Source organism: Neopelma chrysocephalum, unplaced genomic scaffold, assembly GCF_003984885.1.
Source record: "Neopelma chrysocephalum unplaced genomic scaffold, ASM398488v2 Primary Assembly neopelma1_96737, whole genome shotgun sequence".
Classification (NCBI taxonomy): Eukaryota; Metazoa; Chordata; class Aves; order Passeriformes; family Pipridae; genus Neopelma; species Neopelma chrysocephalum.
The window spans coordinates 1,508,089-1,527,110 of NW_020925381.1; positions in this window are offsets into that span (position 1 = coordinate 1,508,089).

Here is a 19,022-nt window from a genome sequence, read left to right on the forward strand (position 1 = left end):
AGAAATTCTAAGTGACTCTGGGGATTACTGGCCTGGACTTGCGTAAAATCCTTAGTTATACTTAAGGATCTAGTCTGAGGACTAAATTAGACGTCAAGAGCAAGACTCCTGGAAATTTCCTGCTTTTGCTCAGAAAAGATCAACCGTGACAACAAGGCTGTCCACCACTAGATTTGGCAAGATGAAAAGTCTTCAAACAATCCAAAAAAAGTGACTATCTGTGGTGTATATTAGAATTAAAATGCCTTCATTTAGTTCTGCTGAAGGAATAGCAAGTGTAGAATTGCTATGGCATTTTCTTAATAAAAATGCCATAGAACATGGATATTCTCAGCAATATGAAGAGGACTAAAGGAACTAAGCACTTAATTATGCAGAATGGCATCATTTTAAAACCTCAAGTTTTTAAAAACATCTGCATTAACTAAAAAAAAATAATTTTCATGGTCTTCTGAAACATTTCACATAGAATCCTCTTGATTCTGGAAGACATGATGTGAGCATATATACTTGGCTAGATTTTGGTTCAGGATTATGACATCCCAGATGAAGGAACAAATAATGCCCTATCACATACATATCAGGGTTTCAGCTTCCTTCAAAGACAGATTTCTGTCAAAACAATAATAGTAATAAAGGACAAATAACAGTCCAAGCTCATGAAAATATCTCTACAGATTAGGATCTCATTTAGCTTTGACAAGAAATGGCACATAAAGTTTGCTTAAATAGTAAGGCTGGCAGACTTTCTGTGCATACTGTTCTTTTTTCATCCAATGATTTTTTTATGATATCTCAATGTTGGGAAGCTAGCTGGATTACAACTTTGAATTAGTGTTTCATGATTAAGGTTTGATATCCTTTCAACAGGAAAAAATATTAATGGAGCATATGATATACATGATAAGACTAATTTATTCGGTGAAAGATCACAATGCTTAAGAGAACAGTGGGAAGCTGGGCAATGTTCAAGCTCTATAAAAGCACTTGAGTGGATTAAAAAATAAGACCTGTAACTGTAGTTATAGAATCTGTAAAAAGACCACTTAAGAATATGGTAATAGATGAGGGATTTTGAATTTAAGTCCTAATGAGATTTTGTGCTGTCATATAATCGTAGAATTATTTAGGTTAAAAAAGACCTCTGAGATCCTCAAGTCCAACCATTAACCCAGAACTCCCAAGTCCACCACTAGGGCATGTCCCTAAGTGGCACACCTACACATCTTTTAAATACCTGCAGGGATGGTGACTCAACAACTTCCTGGGGCTGGGGCAGCCTGTTCGAGTGCTTGACCACACTTTCAGTGAAGAAATTTTTCCTAATATCTGATCTAAACCTCCCCTGGTGCAACATGAAGCAAATTCCTCTTGTCCTATCACCTGGAAGAAGAGGCTGACATCCATCTCAACATAACCTCCTTTGAGGTACTTATAGAGAGTGATACGGTCTCATGCCAGGCTCCTTTTCTCCAGGGTAAACTACCTCAGTTTCCTCAGCTTCCCCTTATAAAACTTGTGCTCCAGACCCTTCACCAGCATCATTGCTCTTCTTTGAATATGCTCCAGCACTTCAGTATTCCCAAGGTCCTTTTCCACTGGGCCAATTTCCAGCCGCTCCATCCCAAGCCTGTAGCGATGCATGGGATTACTTTTGAACACCATACAATTGGCCCCAGTCCATTTGGACAGCACTCTCAGGCACATGGTGTGATTCTGAGGCTGTCCTGTGAAGGGCCAGGAGTTGGACTTTGATGATCTTTGTGAGTTCATTCTAACTCAGAGTATTCTGTGATTATGTGAAAGCAATATTTTCTACCAGATTATTACTGTTTCAAATGCATGAACTGCCTATTTCTACTCCATGGTTAACATTCCTAGATCATGGTCAATGAATCATTTGCAAACACAGAGAAATTATATATTCTTCCAGAACTGTTCCCTTAACTCTGTCCACCAAATGTTTGAAAGCAAATAAACATTACCTAAATGAACAGTTCATTCCTGAAACATTAAATTCTCAGAATGGAACAAAAATTTTCTCTGAGTTCCTTTTTAAAGCCATGCATTTAGGTATCTTTGTTTAAACTGAGCCTTCACCAGCAAAATGATATGGCTTACTTTCACTCAGCAAGGGCAACAATGATGTACGTTAACAAAAACATATATAAGCTGAGTTAAAGGATGATAGAAATAAAATTAAACTCATTTTCTTTATTTCTCAGCATTTCAAACCTAAACAAAGGTAACTGTAATCACTTAATAAATTTAAGTCATCCTAAGGGTTTGCTCATTCTAATCAAATGACAAATAACTAGATGTGCATGAATCTTGCAGTCTGAGTATGTTTTAAAGTCGTAGGCTAAATATTACAATTCTGGCACACTCATGTGCAGTGTACATTAGCAATTGTCCTATCCCAGGCTACTTTAAAAAGTGGGAAGGCAAAAACATAGTGAAAAGCTATGTTTACAACAACTGTGCTCACTCCAGTAATTACTGACTTTAATGTTGTAGTATTCAATAATATTTTTATACCTCTAGGTGTATATACACACACACACATATATACATACACACATGCACACTCACACACACACATATATATATACTTTTAGTAATGGTATTCCCAAATGTAGTACTCCCACAAAAAAAAAAAAAAGAGAAAAACCACAAGCCACTCCCCGGTGAGAGAGACAAAAGACAGAGATTACAGGCTAAGACAAGAACAATTTACTGGAAACAGCAATGAGATAAGAAAACAAACAGTAGCATCAACAATGCTCTGTACAAAAGAGAGGGTGATTACATGCAAAATGCTCACCAAACCCAGGTCAGTGAAAAACAGTGGCAAACAGAGCCTCCGCCCACCACACTTTTTCCCCTCCACATCCCTCAACTACGAGCCACACCCACCTTGCTCTGGGAAGCAAGAAGCCCTGGAGGTGATCTGAGGTGGTACAGAAGAACATCCTAGACACACCCACACAGAATGACGAGTGAACAGGCAAGGGAAATTGGCTATTTTGTCCCTTTTCTTGAAGCCACATTGTTGGACTACACAGACTACTGCTCCTATTCAGTAGACATTCCTGTTTCACCTCTCTCGTTTAATGTGAACTATCACCAGATAATTGTAAAATGAAGAGTTGTCTATAAATCAGCAAGGGACAGGAAAACAAAAGGGAGGAGTATGAGATTGTTTAATTTGCAGTCACGCAAAGGCAAAATTGGGGGAAAAAAAGGAAAAAAAAGGAGGAAAAGTTAGTGGGAAGGTTTACTGGTTTCAAAATTGAAACAGTCCAGTCATACTCAGAAGCTTTATTTTTGTTAATGTGAAAAAAGAAACATTTAAAATTACTTATTTTAAAAAAAGTGTGCACTTTTGACAAAAACATTGTTCCATAAAATGTAATTTGATCATCTCCCTTCACTATACTAACTGACTTAAATCGTATCTCATCTGCAGAACAGCTTCTTTCATCTGGGCCTACAAAAGTAAAACTGTCAAAACATGACAAATCTCACTTTTGCTTGTTAGCCTTCATTTCCAGTTACTCAAGGCTGTTATATATATATGAGTTCACACACTCCAAAAGGTGAACAAACATTTTTGGTAGAACAGCTATTGGCTTTGAGGTATATTTTATAATTTGATTAACTTTTTTGCCACTCCTCAGTTTTAAAATAAAAAATTTCTTTTTTCACAAAATAAAAGTTTTGAATCAAATTCATTTGTCTCCAAAAAGTTCTAGTTGCATCACTTTAAGCTGCCCAAGTGCACCCATTGAATGCTAAATGGGAGACAGTCAAAATAAACAGGTTGTGAATTGCCCATAAAATAACCTCTGCTACTTGGCAAATACATAGGAATAGTAAAACACGTTTGCAGAAATTAATGCCCTTCCCTCATGGATTTAATGGGTCTCAACAGACATGGCTCATGTGAGCGAAGCTTGTGAATCACTAGGAGCAGAGAATAAGGAGCTAGATCCTTTGTGAGTGTTGTCTGCGGTGAATTATTCAGTCAACTGTATTTGCAACCACCTGTGATGCAAATGTGCTAATAACTCCAATCAGCATTAAATTGCCTTCCTTCCCTATCCCCACTGATGGTCAGAGAATATTGATGAAGTCATATACTGCAGTGTTTCATGTTTATTTAATTAGCAAGTGCTCCACTTGCTAATTGCAGGGTTCCCTTCATGAATCAAGGTAAGAACACTTACTCTTTAAATCCCATGAAGGTTACATAACTTCTCAGGTTCATTTCCAATGCACATTCACCAAACTGAGCCAACTCCATTCCAACAGAGCAACTCTTCCTTCAAATAAACATGGTTAAATGTGATAAATTATGAAAAGAGTCCACTGAGTGTTTGAGTATATTTACGAATAAGTGTCATGCATGGAGAGAAATGGGATTCAGTAAACTGACTAAAGATTTTAGCCTTAAAATTAGGACCCATGTCCTCAACAAGCAAAGATGTAATAAAAAAGGGGAAAGATTAGTGGTAGCAAATCCAGGGTAGGATTTTATGTGTAATAGTCCAGAAGCACAAGTAGTGGCTTTTGGGTTGGAGAAACATCCCAAAAAATTCAAAGATCCTAGGTTTTGCAGTCTAGACATCTAAAAAAATCCTTGGGAAGTCACTAAATCAAAATGTGAGGCATTTAATTGGAAAAATATTTGTGGAACACCTTTGGGCTTTTTGGTGGGTTTGGGTTTGGGTGTTTTTTTTCATTAGTGTTTTAAAGACTGTAAAAGTGATTTGTTAGTCTTGCTACTAGGAGCTTCAGCTCTTCTAAGTCTTCCAGTGGGAATCACCTTACCCCATAAACAGCAAAGTCCCGAGGTCATCACATACAGGTGTAGAGAGACAAGCTTCCACATGTTCCTTCGGCCTAGTGACAAATACCTCAAAATACTTAGTCAGCCAACCATTCACCCAGCATATGTATTGCTCTCCACTTAGAAATGCACAAAGAAAGTAACAGTGGTTGAGATGAGGGTAAGAAATCAGACAAAAGCGAAGTCCTCAGCTCAGCCTTATGTAAGAGACTTTTTCCACAGTGATGGTATTTTTTCAAACTGAAATGTCAGAGCTGTAACAAGAGTGCAAAGCTCATGGGACACCAAAGCATAAACAGAAAGTCACAAGCTTGAGACCACTAACTGGGGACCACTTCATATGATGGCTTAAGGTAGCAAGTTTCAGAGTTAATTAAATCCTTCATATTTCAATTGCACTGCAAGGTCACAAGCACTGTCATCAACTTTCATAGCTGCCACATAAGAAAGAGTAACTCTCCACAGGGTATGGTTCAGACAAATAGATATTTCGGAGCTTTAAACTGAAGGTTAGAGTCTGACCAGGTGAACACAGAGCATAATAAAAAGACTCATTAGATTCCCCTGGGGTGGGTAAAGACCAGGACAGACAGAGTCTAGTGCTGGTGCTGTTGCCTGCTGCTCTGAAACAGGCATCCTTTTCTTCAGAGCATAGGAGGCATAAAGCAGTCCATGATCAAAACTGTTCCACATTACAGCCATACTGCTTCAATTTTTTTGTTTGGAGGGTTAAGTTGCAGACTGAAGGGTCCCACTGTATAGTTTTCATATCAGCGCATGGTAGAAGTCTGCATGGCGTTTAGAAGAACCACCAGGATAGTAATCTATGTGCAAGCCTGCATAGATAAAGGCAGCAAAAACTGTACATCAAAGTATTTTAAGCTCATCAAGACAAAAGCTGTTACCTTGGGAGGAAAATATGTGATGCTGTAAACTCAGTTCTACTGTGCATGAAGGCGGTGAGGGGCCAGTAAAGGGCAGGATGTCTTACAAATAGTCTGCCACAGAGGCATGCTGGAACTTTATTATGTGGGCTGCAAGATAAACAAGGTTTGTACCAAGAGTTCTTAATTTGTTTTGACTAATGAGGCTTATAGGTACAGATTGGCCGGACTGCCTGAGAATCTAAAACAAATTCCCCGTGCGTTTGCTATGAAGCTTTCAGTAATTTCTTTCATGTGCACTCAAATCTAGGGACTCCCTTCGTGGAGCCATTCAGGAAAAAAAAAGAAGAAGGCAAATGAAGCAATGTTGCAGTTAAATGCACCATAAGCTGTCCACAGTGACATCCTGGTCAGCTGCACACAAGCATAGCATTTGAGCATTTGAATCTGTTCCACTGAATACTTCAGCTTTGCCAAAACAGCAAAAAACCTGATGGTATGTAACTTCACAAGTCAAGGAAAGCCATTGTTTCTGCTATTTGCTGTTGCTTAAATAACTATCTGCAGTAAACAAACCAGAAAAATAACAAATGGGACTACTGCTTTATTTTCCAGGCAGAAGAAACAGACAGACATCTTCCATTTATCAAGAGACATCTAACCAATGTTAGGTAAATTGAAAAGAACCACAACAAATTTGAAATAATGAATAGCGTTCTGTGTTGCTTATGGCTGCATTTGGCTGCCGAGGCTTTCTTGTTATCTCTTTTCTCCCACATGGCAAGTACCTGTCTCTAAAAATAGAAAGGCAGTAGGTGCATAAACCGGGATTTTCCAAGAAAGAGATTAAATTGCATCACACTTGCAGTAAAGGTTTGTATGCTACCAGTCCAGATAATCTCAGATTGCATTCATCATGGAGTCCTCATGCAACATGATGGCCCTGCACCCACAACCAACATCAGGCTGTGTTCAATGGCCGCTTGATCTCCTTTGGCTGCAGAACCAAAGCAATCAGACTTTAGACCCACACACAGACATCTAAATTTATTTTCTCCTTCCATGGAAGTACCCTTTCCAAAATGACAGGATGAACTGCATAAGTTTACAAGATGAGAAGCACCTACAAAGGCTAACAGAAAATTGTGTTTAACACATAGAAATATTAAGATGATGAATAAATAAATTTTCTCTCTAAACATTATTATTATCGGAGTTTTGCACATTTAATTCCAGCCATCCAGCTATTAGAAATACACAGACAAACAGATGGGTTGGTATTTGAAGAAATAGAGAGAAGAACACTGGTTTAGAAACAGGAACCTTTACATAAGAAAAAACTGAAAAAAGCTTTTCTGTTTCTAGAAACTTAATTTGCAAAACAAGTAGTTTAGCATTAAAGATTTAACTTAGATTATTTCAGTTTTCCTAATGACTATATGTTTTAAGCTTTAATTTTCTGTAAAACGTTTTGATGTCAAAATCAATAAGCCGGTAAAAAGACATATGTTTGGTTGCGTACACTGGCTTCTCTTGGAGCTCTCTGCTTTTCCTGATGTTATGACAGCTCCAAATTCCATGGCATTAAGCAGATCTAAGATTTGGTGCAAGAGTTACAGCGTGTTTATAATATTGTTTTCCCTTTCATCAGGGAAATGTATAAAAGTAAAGTTATAAATTGAAAAAAAGGGAATTTTCCCTCATGGTACCTTTTTTTGCCTCTACTGCACTGTCTCTTTACAGCTGAGTGCTGTAGCTTGTATATCCTTTCCCAGGACCACCAGAGTTTAGGTGTCTTGAAAATAGTTTGACCAGAGTACATAGATATATTGGCCAAGTCTGTCACGCAGTATTATTGCTCTCAATTTACCAGAGGAAGGAAGTAATTCTTAAATGAACAAATACTCTTATTCTGCTTAAATGTTTACAATTCATAACATCTGTTATGAATGTTCAAGGAACAGAGTTCCTTGAACTGACCAAAAATGAAATAATCATTAATCAGCTCAAAAAGACTTTAGCACCTGTAAATCACTGAAAAGTGCTATTTAGCTTAAGCTCCTCTATTCACATTTAACCCAATGTGAGATTTAAACCAAGTGCTGAGCTCTTTGAGCTGGAAGTCAGCTTAAAGAAGACAGAAGTTCTCCATCAACCTGCACCTCAGGAAGTCCTCCATCATCCCCACATCACCATCGGCCAATCAGAGCTCAAATCAGTCCAGCAGTTTAATTACCTAGGCAGCCTCATCTCCTCGGATGGTAAGATTGACGGGGAGATAGACAACAGGTTAGCGAAGGCATATAGTGCTTTTGGAAAACTCCATAAAAGAGTATGGCGTAATAAACACTTGAAGAAAAGTACCAAGATCAGTGTTTACAGAGCCATAGTGCTGTCTACTCTCTTATATGGTTCCGAATCATGGGTCATCTACCGCCACCACCTGCAACTCCTAGAACGCTTCCATCAACGCTGCCTCCGTACAGGTCCCCATCCTACAATCCAAACCACAGGTTTATCACCCCAGCAAAGGCTCAGGAATTGCAATGAGAGTTTGAAAGGGCCAAATCAGACACACTGAGAAAACACTTTAGTAACTGGGTCCTGGTTGTCATTCTTCTACAGCTTGTATGAAATTTTGATCTATCAGTGGGAATAGGAAAATATTTTTCAGAAGGGGGAACAATCTCATCATAAACTCACGGGGAAAAAAACAGATAAACCAATGACTGAGGAAGCTAAGACCAGTTGTAATAGCCGAAGCCACTTTTTTTTTAATAGGCTAGATTTCAGTTTTGAAAATGTTTCAACTGTAAAGAAAGCATATTTAAAAAAAAAAAATCTCACCTGCATTTGCATGAACTCTTAAAGATTGTGTAAAGAATTATCTGACAAATAACTGCGGTGCTCAAGGGCAGAACAGCTGTTGTGGACCTATCACAGTGGCTGAACTCTGTCAGTTTCCTCATAGTGTACTTGAATCTCTTTACATAGTTTAGCATGGGACTTCAGGCAGAGTTCACAGGTAAAACACCACCCGTCATTGAGAAAACCAAAGGTTTTCATGGCTTTCTACAGCATCCAAGCACTCCAAAAATTAAAGAAAGCTGGTCATCCCCTAAGAGACCTTTCAGATCTCTGCATAAATGCTGCTAACAGCAAAGCATTTGCATAAGCTTCTCAACTGCAGTCTTAATAAGGCGTCAGAGGAGGAGGGGATGATACTTTCTCCTGCCCTTCATTGTTAATTTGCATTTCCTTAACATAGACACTGTTCCCTATCTCTTGCATTGCCTATTTAAAATATCAGACACGTGGTGCATATCTATTTGAGCCAATATAAAACCATCTACCAAGTTACAGCTTCTGACTCCATTTGCAGATATCAGTCTTACTAAATGAGCTCTCTGGCATCCACCACATGGATCATGTTCTTTTGTTCCCCAGTAAAATCTCATCATAATTAGTTTTTGATAAATCAAATGCCAGCCTTAACAAAAGGTTATACTTAACTAAATATCGCATAATGCTCTAGATGGCAATTATATAGATTAAGGAGGAGGAATGGCAAAAACTCTGACATTTAGACCAGTTTAAAGGTCTGCTGTCCATAGAAGTAAAATACAATTAAAGGTACAAACCCTTGACAAAGTATTCTATATATATTCTATATTTTATGTATATATATGTGTGTGTATACATACATACATACATACATACATACATACATACATATATATATATACAAAAGTTTTCTTAAACAGTTCATTTCCACTCAAGGATATATATCATTGGGCAATCACTGTATGCTGACATGACAACTAATTTTCTTAGAAGTGACCTAGAATATGCAATGTCCATGGATTTTTCACTGGGACATTGTGTGATGTTTTCTGTACGGATTTACCTCATACTGCAACTCTGGGAAGTTGTGCATTCCAAGGACAGTGACAAGGGGCAAAAAAGAAAGGACTCATCATAATCCAACTCAGGCCTGCATAGTCTGATGGTGCACAGAGCATGTGATGTAACTGAGCGCTGGAGGTGCATTGCCTCAAGGTCAGTCTGCTGAGCAGGCTGAGCAAATGATTGGGGTGTCTGCATTTGCCATTTCTTTGCTCAGGTCTCCAGCCTGCAACATTTCTCCTATTATCTTCAATAGCAACATTCATGTTCAGCAGAGTGTCTCAGGCACTTGACTTTGGGGTGCCCCGTGGTGTCTCTGCATCCCTGTGCTCGGTGCTGCCTCCACAGCAACGCAAGGCACGCTGTCCACTGGTTCGCCCCAGGCTTGACCACCATCAGCTGCCACCCACAGAGCTGCTGCGCAAGCGAGGATCTTATGAGGCGTTGAGCAAATACATCTCCAGTGACTCACTTCCTTGGTAAGAAAAAAGAAAATTGCCACTTACATTTTCTCTCCTCTGGCTTTTAGAGCACTGTCCATCCTGGTCAGTGAAATTGCCTTCAGCATCACCAGGCAGTTAGGCTCTGGGACAGCTATCACAGTCAGAGAACCTTTTTTCTCTCTTGCAAACCTGCCTGTGTACAGGTCAAAGCTGAGGAGATTCATGGCTGTAATTTGTCTGCTTGGGCTTGCCACATCCTACATGGATCAGTCAGTTAGGCCACTCTGGAGACTGATTCGTAATCCTTTTCAGTCAAAACAAACTGAATTATCTTAACACATTTAATGAAAAAAATATTAGTTCATGCATTCATAACTACTGGGGTTTGAGTGTTTTACCCACCTCAGAAAGCTTCATCTCTTCAGAATGACTGCTCAGTAGCTCATATTCAGGTGTTTTGGTTACTTCCCTGGCTTTTATTCTAATTCATTTCCTCAGGTTTCTAATGTAATTGCTCAATAGCACATGGTCCAAAATATTTGAGAGACTGTCTAGTTTTTCTGCAGGTCAGTTTCTTAATAACACAGCTGTCATGACACTAATTTTTCATGGTCACTACAGGGAAAACCTGTAACTGCTACCTGTGGGATACTCTGAATAACCTACTGTGAATAAAAGTGAAAATAGACTCCCACCTGCATATGAAACCCAGAGATTTCTCTTCAAAGACAGCATTTGACCCAAATTCTACTACAGTCATTTTTACAAAATATCAGCTGTCAGGAAGCTGTCAGCTGTCAGGAAATCTTCAGCTGCAAATCTCAGAGCTAAGCCCATTGTGCCCCGACCTATTTGGGGGAGAGCTGTGAGTCTTTAGCACAGGCCTGACCCCATGTCCAACAGCCACTGCAGTGCTCTTTGCACAGATGCCTTCTGTCCGCAGAAAATGCCCAACATAACAGAGCTGGAAAACTAAAGCAACTAAACACCATCACTCAAAACAATAATTAATCTCATAATCACCAGCTCAGCTGGCTGTAATTGTCAATATATTGTTTTATGAGCTTCCATTGGCAGGAAATGAATGATTTCTATCTCCCAAAAATGAAATGACTCCCTGAGTACAGTACAGGGATTATTTATATAGAGAAGAATAAATCATAATGAAAGTGGCAGGAAATAAATAAAAGGGTAATTCTGCTGGCTGATTGTCTGGAGCTGAAATTTCAATTTGAAGCAGGTTTCAGGGATTTTCTATATTACTTTAGCTATTTAACCCTAGCTCCAACTTTAATGGATACTGATTTCTGTTTGGTTCAGATATGTTAAGTGTTAGGCCATTTGTGCTATCAGAGTGTAACTATATAACCAATTTTGGAAAAAAAAAATCAAAAAAATAAATCTGGAAACTGCTATAATATTCTAGCAAAATATAAAGTTATGAAAAAAAACAAGCATCTAGTCATTCTGCTCTATCAAAGCTTCCCATTAGCTGGACTCCTCTGCCAGGCAAGTAGGTGCAAAGTCAACAATAAAGCTAAGTATATGTCAGGAAACAATATTATTGCTAATGAGTGTGATTCACCTAAAAAAATTAAATTACCAGGTGAAGTGGCAGGATGAAGCAAGATTTCCAACAGTAGAAAAAATAAGATTTGCAGCTCAAACCTCCAAGAGAGTTGAATGAGGAAACATCTCTGAAAATGTAAAAAATTTACCATTTGTTTTGCCTTCTTTTACATCTCACAGATAAAAACTACTGCACCATCAGTTTCCATATAAGCTTTCTATTTTGATATTGTGTCTTTTTTAGCAGATATAGTGAAAATGGAGGACAATATGATTGGGCCCAAACTTGGCATGCCAGTCTTCCTTTAAGCAACAGAGCTGACATTTGTTTTTGACTTTCTCACATGCAAATAAATTTATTCAATATTTTGACAGGAAACCATGAGTGCGTTTAACTTCTCTTTTCCCTTAATTCTCTTGCCTACCAAGCTTATCCGACAACCTTTTTAGTGTTGTGCTTACACACCAATTCCATTGCACTCAGTGCAATTAGGCAAAGTTTGTTCTGTGATTTTGAGTCACAACAGCCACTCTGCCAACACAGTGACAGTACATGGAAACCAAATGCCAAAAAAAACTTCAAGGTTTGTTTCATGAAGGGAGCAGCTTTCAGAAAGCCTATCAGGCTTTGTAGGATTTGATAGACCCGCAGATGGGCAAAATATCCACTGGGTATGCAGATCACCTTGGGAATTTCTACAGGCTTCTTCCACTGCACACCTACTCTTGCAGTGTGTCCAAGAGTCCACGTGGACTTCACCAGAGGAAAGCAGGCTAAAGCAAGAATTCAGTCTGCAAATCTTGCTCCCTACACTGGAAATCCTTTTTACTCAATTTTATTATTTAAAGTGGTGAAACAAGGTTTTACTGTTAGGGAAAAACACTGTCAACAGCAAGGCAGAAACAAAAGCTAGAAACCCAAAACCAGTTTTCTGTCCTTTTAGAGCAACTGAAGACTTCAGTTTTTCTTTTGGCCTGTCTCTATGCAAATGTCAAAACTCATCTCCAGAAATACATACTCCTAACTTACCACCTTTTCTTGAGGAGCTACCATATGGTCTGAAGGTGAAAAAGCAGCCTGCACTGTGCATAATGCACAACTATTCAGAGATATATGTTTTGGTTTGATGACTGGTACAGTATGCCTGCTCTCTTCTGTCTTTGTAATTAAAACATTATTTTAAACTATATAGCATGAATTCATCCTCCTGTGTCTTCAGTTCCTCCTTATAGCTTTTCCCCCTTTTAAATTTAATAAATTTTCCCTTTTTTTCCCCTTTAGAACCAAGAACTGCAGCAATTCATTTCACAGCAATCCCTACTCACTGCTTTTCTAATACCCATGCGCATTAAAACCTCATCCATCATTGTTTTCAGGGAGTCAGCTTTTTAATCAGATCTGTATGTATATTGGTTTGAGCATGTGGCAGTTTAATTACCCTCTTGAATATGTGAAACACATCTTTGTCATATCTACTTATATCTGAAGAGAACCATCCTATAACACTAATTAAAGAGGGATGATGACAATTTTTCCATGCTTAAATTATGTCCCATCTGTCTAGTCATCCTCCTGTTCACTCTCTGGATTAATTAAGGGTGGAGAAAGGTTGTTTCCCTGGAGTTTTGCCTAATGCAGGATGAAAACTCTGTTTTAACGAAGAAACATACAAAATTCTTTTCTTCTTATCCCAGAGTAAAGCGCACAGCAAAGCAGAAGAGAGTCATTAGTTTTGTTGCACTCTGATCAGCTAATCATATATTGCATGCCACCAGAAGCACTGTTACTAAAGCTAGCAGTTGGTCTGAAAGGACATCCAGCAAGGTCAGCAAGTCACAGCTAGATGCTGACCCCTGATATCTGGACCCAGAGTTGAAAACAATTTTATGTTAATATCATTGAAGGAGAGAGTACCACAGCACCAAACGGGTGCAGTGTGAAGGTACAGCAGCTTTTCAGCATTGTCTTTTATCACTCTGGGAGTATTTTGCCCACAGACATTTCCTTCAGGTATTTTACACATCTAGCTAGATAAAATACAAAGCCTTCTGCTCTTTCTTAGTCAGAAAAATTTCAAATAATTTATTCTTACTCATAAGACTGGTTTTGCTTCTACCTAAACCTATCTGCACAGTCCCTGTTCATTTTCAAGCTGTTGTACACTCAAGCAGACCTCTCAGATGCCTAAACTATTAATTTTCACATAAACAGCAACCAGAAAAGCTTTTATCACAGGAAAGGATGCAACACCCTAAGGAGTTGGGACTGTGTGTCATCAGCAAGGAAGGGGCGCTACCCATACTGGATGCTGTCATACTCACACAGCTCTCAGAGGACACGCACCAGCTGCCATCACATGCCAAAAAGTGAAAAATGAGGCAGAAGAACTGGTGTCAACAAGGCCTGGGCTTCCCTGGCCCTCATTACATGGGTGTACTGAGCAAGAGAATCACTTCAAACCACTCCCACTTTAAAAGATTCTCCACTGCCTGTGCAGTGGTCCTCCTGGCTTTCTCTTCTACTGATTTTTCATTCGTTGTTCGGCTTTTGTGTTGTTTTTTTTTCTTGTTGTTGTTTTTGTTTGTTTGTTTTCCTTGGTTGGGTTTTTTGGTTTTTTGTTTTGTTTTGTTGGGTGGAGGGTTTGAGGGCTTTTTATTTTTTTGCTTGGGTTTTTTGCTTGGGGAAGGGCTGGTTTTTGGGGGGTGGGTTTTGGGTTTTTTTGGATTTTGGTTGTGGGTTTTTTTCTTCCCTTAGCTGAGACCAATGAGAGCATCCTTCATTCAGAAGAACATGCTGCCACTGAAGATTTTATTAGCTCAGAAAGTGCCAGTGCTTCTTTTACTATCCTTATTTTCCTCTGTTTATACAAGGCACTGCAAATATGCTATATGAAATTAATTTATAGAAATGTCTACACTGTATAAATTTAGGGTCATCACTTGCTGAGTCTATTCTGATCCTCTAAGTAGACCAGGAGATAATAATGGCTGTAAGTTTGCATAAAACAAGGGAGCAAAATATTGAAACTGTTAAAATATATTTCTTTAATAGACAGCATATTTTACTGCCATTGTTCATATACACTATATAAACCTAATTTTATTTTCAATATTTCTTCATGCGTGCTGTACATTGTTCTGGTTTTTTCCCATCTCTGGCCTAATATAGAACTAAACAAGGTACTTACAAATACTTCATACTTCACTTTACAGATTATCTGCCACATGCTGATCCATTTTCCAAACTACAAGATAAGAAAATACAGCTTGCCATATGTAAAATATTATTTACATATATTTTTTCTTAAAGGATGTTGAAGCTCATAACTTCAAAACTTTAAAATAAAATTTTCTGGGGAAGTTAATAAACTCAAACCACACTAAATTAGAGATTGCTACAGCAAGAGGTTAAAGAAAGTGTCCTACAATCTCAAAATTTCATTGTGGTGAGTTTTTTAACCTCGAGTTATTAACAGCACTACAAGACCATAATTACTGAGACACAGAGATAAAAATACTTCCTCTGCTTTCCATTTTTTTTTACTTTGCATATTTGTTGCTGTTGTATTCACCTCCATTGCACTACTAATTTCTCTCACCATTTTCTCCTCAACTGGAGCACAACAGTCACTGGTTCTCCCATAACCCTGTCTAATTTCCTGTTTTGTCCTGTGGTCTTACCACCTTTAACAAACCCTTGCATTGTTTTCCAATTGGAACAAACTGCCCTGGAAAGAAAATTAACTCCCCTTTAAGTGAAATGACAGCGGTTCTCTCATACAAACATGCCAGCTTACTCCTGCATGAAAATCCTAGGCAGAGCAAGGGGAAACTTAAAAAAAAAAAAAAAAAAAAAAAAAACAAAAACCAAACAAAGACAAAACCAAACAAAAAAATCAGCTTTTTACTTCTGTCAGCCAAGGAATATACTCCAAGTACTTGAAATAACTCTTCTAGACATGCCAAAATCTGCTACCTTTTCTATATACCTAATGTTTTGTGCCACTTGCACAGTTATTCTTACCTAGAGTTTGGAGTGCTGTTTTCTTCCACATAGCTCTGCAAGTAATCAGCATAAAGTTGCACAATTAGATTAATTTTAAAATTCTTTAGACTCCCAAGGATTTTGCACCTGGCTTACCCAGCAAGAACACATTCTTTAAGACATTAAAAAATTCTGGCAATAAAAATACCTGAATTTCAGCAAGAAACTGATAATTTAGTCCTTAGGCAAATATTTTTTCACCAAGTACTGTGAAAAAAAGAAGCCCACCTAATAATAGATCCTATTTCTAATACTTTTTGTTACCTCCAACCCAGTTCTACAACATGAATGGCTAAGTAGCAAAAAAGGACATTTTAAGAGATATGATGGAAATATTTTTTTCTTTAGTCCAGTATAATCATGAGAAAATGGGCTAACAGACTAGCATGCAATTTCAACCTCTGTCTGTGGACAACAGGATCACATCTTTTCATTTTCTCATCACAGAAAAATCTCAATGTAATCATCAGATGTGATAGTTTCATCCTATCTGTCTGCAAAATACAAAATCTTGTCTTGTAGAAAGATATAAAAGTATTTTATTTTCAAAATGCATTAGTATGTTTCCTATAAGCTTGCAATTTTAGTACCCATTTTCTCCCCTTCTCTCCCCACTTACAAGCTGGTTAATTGTTGGTCCCTTCCTCCCTGTTTTGGACATCTTAAAATTATGTTTAAAAGTAATGTTTGTGAGAATTTACCTGTAATAACAAAAATTTCCTGGAAAGTTATAATGAAATCTCAGCTCATTTTGAAAGAAATAGTAGCATACTCAATACTGAAAACGAAATACAAAAAGGAGTGGCTTCACTTGCAAATTCTGTTTTAACTAGTCAGTCACTATAAGCACTTCCATGAATTTAATAACAGCACCAATATTCAATATTCTGAATCTAATGTAATAAATGAAGGGTGATTATATTACCCAGTTTTAAAAATTGCTTTACATAATGTAATCACTTACTTGCTCTAATTTAATTTCACTTTACATCATTTAATAAATGAATGCTGATCATTTGACATAATTGAATAAGTAGTTCAGTTCATTTTCTGTACTTCTTAGGTCAAAAATTAGGCTGCTTTTTGTCATCTTCCAGGATGGTATTGTGAGATTTAAGAGTTAGGTTTCATTTCTTCTCTCCACTTCTTGATTACCATTGTATAATAATTCCACTCTGTAAGAAGGAACCTAGCCCAGCCCTGCAAGATGAATTTTTCAAGAAAATATATAGCATAACACTACAACCTCCTGCTTCATTGTACTGGGAAGGGGGGGAATCATCTGAAAAACTTACCAGATTATAAAAACCATAATTTCAATTAAAGAGTAATTAACTTTAAGTAATTTGACAATACCTATATGAGGTAGGCAGGGACTGAGTTTTGAATCACTTTCTAGCAAAGCCGAGATCTTTCTATTTTGTGAGAGAGAATTTAATATTAAACTGAAAAGACAATAGGTTTAATGAGGAACAACTCATAATTCAGAATCTGAATTATGTTCTACTCAGGTAAGTCAGGCCATCATTTACAATAAATGAAAAAGAAATTAAAAAAGGGCAGACTTCTAGGAAAAAAAGACAGGAAGAAAGAAAGAGAGTTGTGAAAGGGCTGCAATAATGATTTTTACCTTTCTGGAATAATTTTGCCTTTCTGACTTGCTTTCTAAGAAAGGCAAAGTGTCATGGAATATAATGGGTTATATATATACATGTATAAAAATGAATATAAGTATATACATCTTTATGTATATAAACTCTGCAAAAGAGTAATCACAGATATATTCCCAGCTTTGCACTGGACATCAGTTCCTCCTCTTCAAATCGAAAGCAACACAGTTTTCAGAAATGTTGACTGTAAGTCATCTGCTGCCTCCCTATACAACTGCTCATTTTTTCAGATTACAAAAAACATCTGGTGATCCTTTCAGAATGAATCATGTAATGCATAGATTGCAATAGTACCCAAAGATTTATGTCTCTTATAAGATAGAAATAGAGTGCAGTTACTTAGAAATAGCACTATTTTTATTTCAAAAGAAGTTATTCCTGTCCAGAAGTAACTATTCAGAATCAAACTACCCAATGCCAAAGGGGTAATAAATCTATTGTTTTGCTCTGTAAGTCTCTACTAACAACCATTTGTAGCTGTAGAATGTCTGTCTCATGTATCCTCACAGTTCTTGCCAGGTTTAAGATTTTCTCTTCTGGACTAGTATACAGGGGAAAAAAATAACTACTAAAAGTAATTTCATATAGTTAAACCCAGAGATTTCTTTTATTTCATATTTATCTTATAATTTTCTTAGTACAGTAAAAGTAAAGGGAGCAGGCATGACCTTGACTTTCAGCAGATTGAAAAGTAGATGCGGATATCCACATAAGGAACTCTCTTTAATCACCCTAAAATTACTACTTTCCACTTAGTGATGAAAAATACGTGCATTCCACTTCGAGAGACTCTGGCTCAGAAACTGTGAAGGAAGTCGTGAGGTATAAGATCTGAGAAGAAAAATATCCTGTTCAATGAAGGGATATGGTAAAAAGATACTAAATTGATTCCACTTTTCCACTTTCTGTTCTTCAGAAAACTATTTCTTCCTGGACCAGTTGCTGTCACTTCATTTTCACTGCATCTTTGTAGTGTCATAGCAATGAATTCGCATTACAAAACATTTATGTCTCAGGGTACCACAAAACTCCTATTGTGGTTCTTAACTAGACAAACTTCATTCAATTGCTATAGGCATCTCATGTCAAGCAATATGAAAGAAATGTTTTCTTCTATTATATGTTTCTCAAAGACAACTATTTTCCTTTATTTACTTTGGAACATTCCCAATGACTTAGTTATGTTCCTCTATCTAAATCAATACCTTAATTGTGTGGGGTGTTTTGGGGAGGTTCTTTGGGGCATTTTTTATGGTTTTGTTTGTTTTGTGTTTTGTGGATTTTTTTTAAGGAAGCAGCCCTGCAGTATATTTCATGTTTGATTTTCACATAGTCAATAATTAGCACACAATAACTGAAATATATCCTCTGATTTTTTTTCTTTCCCCTCATGAAAATCAGTATCTCGTGATTTAGGGTCTGAAATTTGTCATAGGGTACCTGAAATTTGGTTTAAAGCTCAGAGCAATAATGATTTAGCCGACTATGACTTCAAGTGCTAAGAGAGTTGCCTTGTCCAGCAGTCTCTGTAACTCAGGCATTTTCCTTGTTTCCAGTCTGATAAAACCTAATGTGGTGTGCTTGTAGGCCCTGGAGATTCCCTACATACACTAACTAGGGGATAAAGCTGCTGGAGTTCCCGTTCTCAGGTCG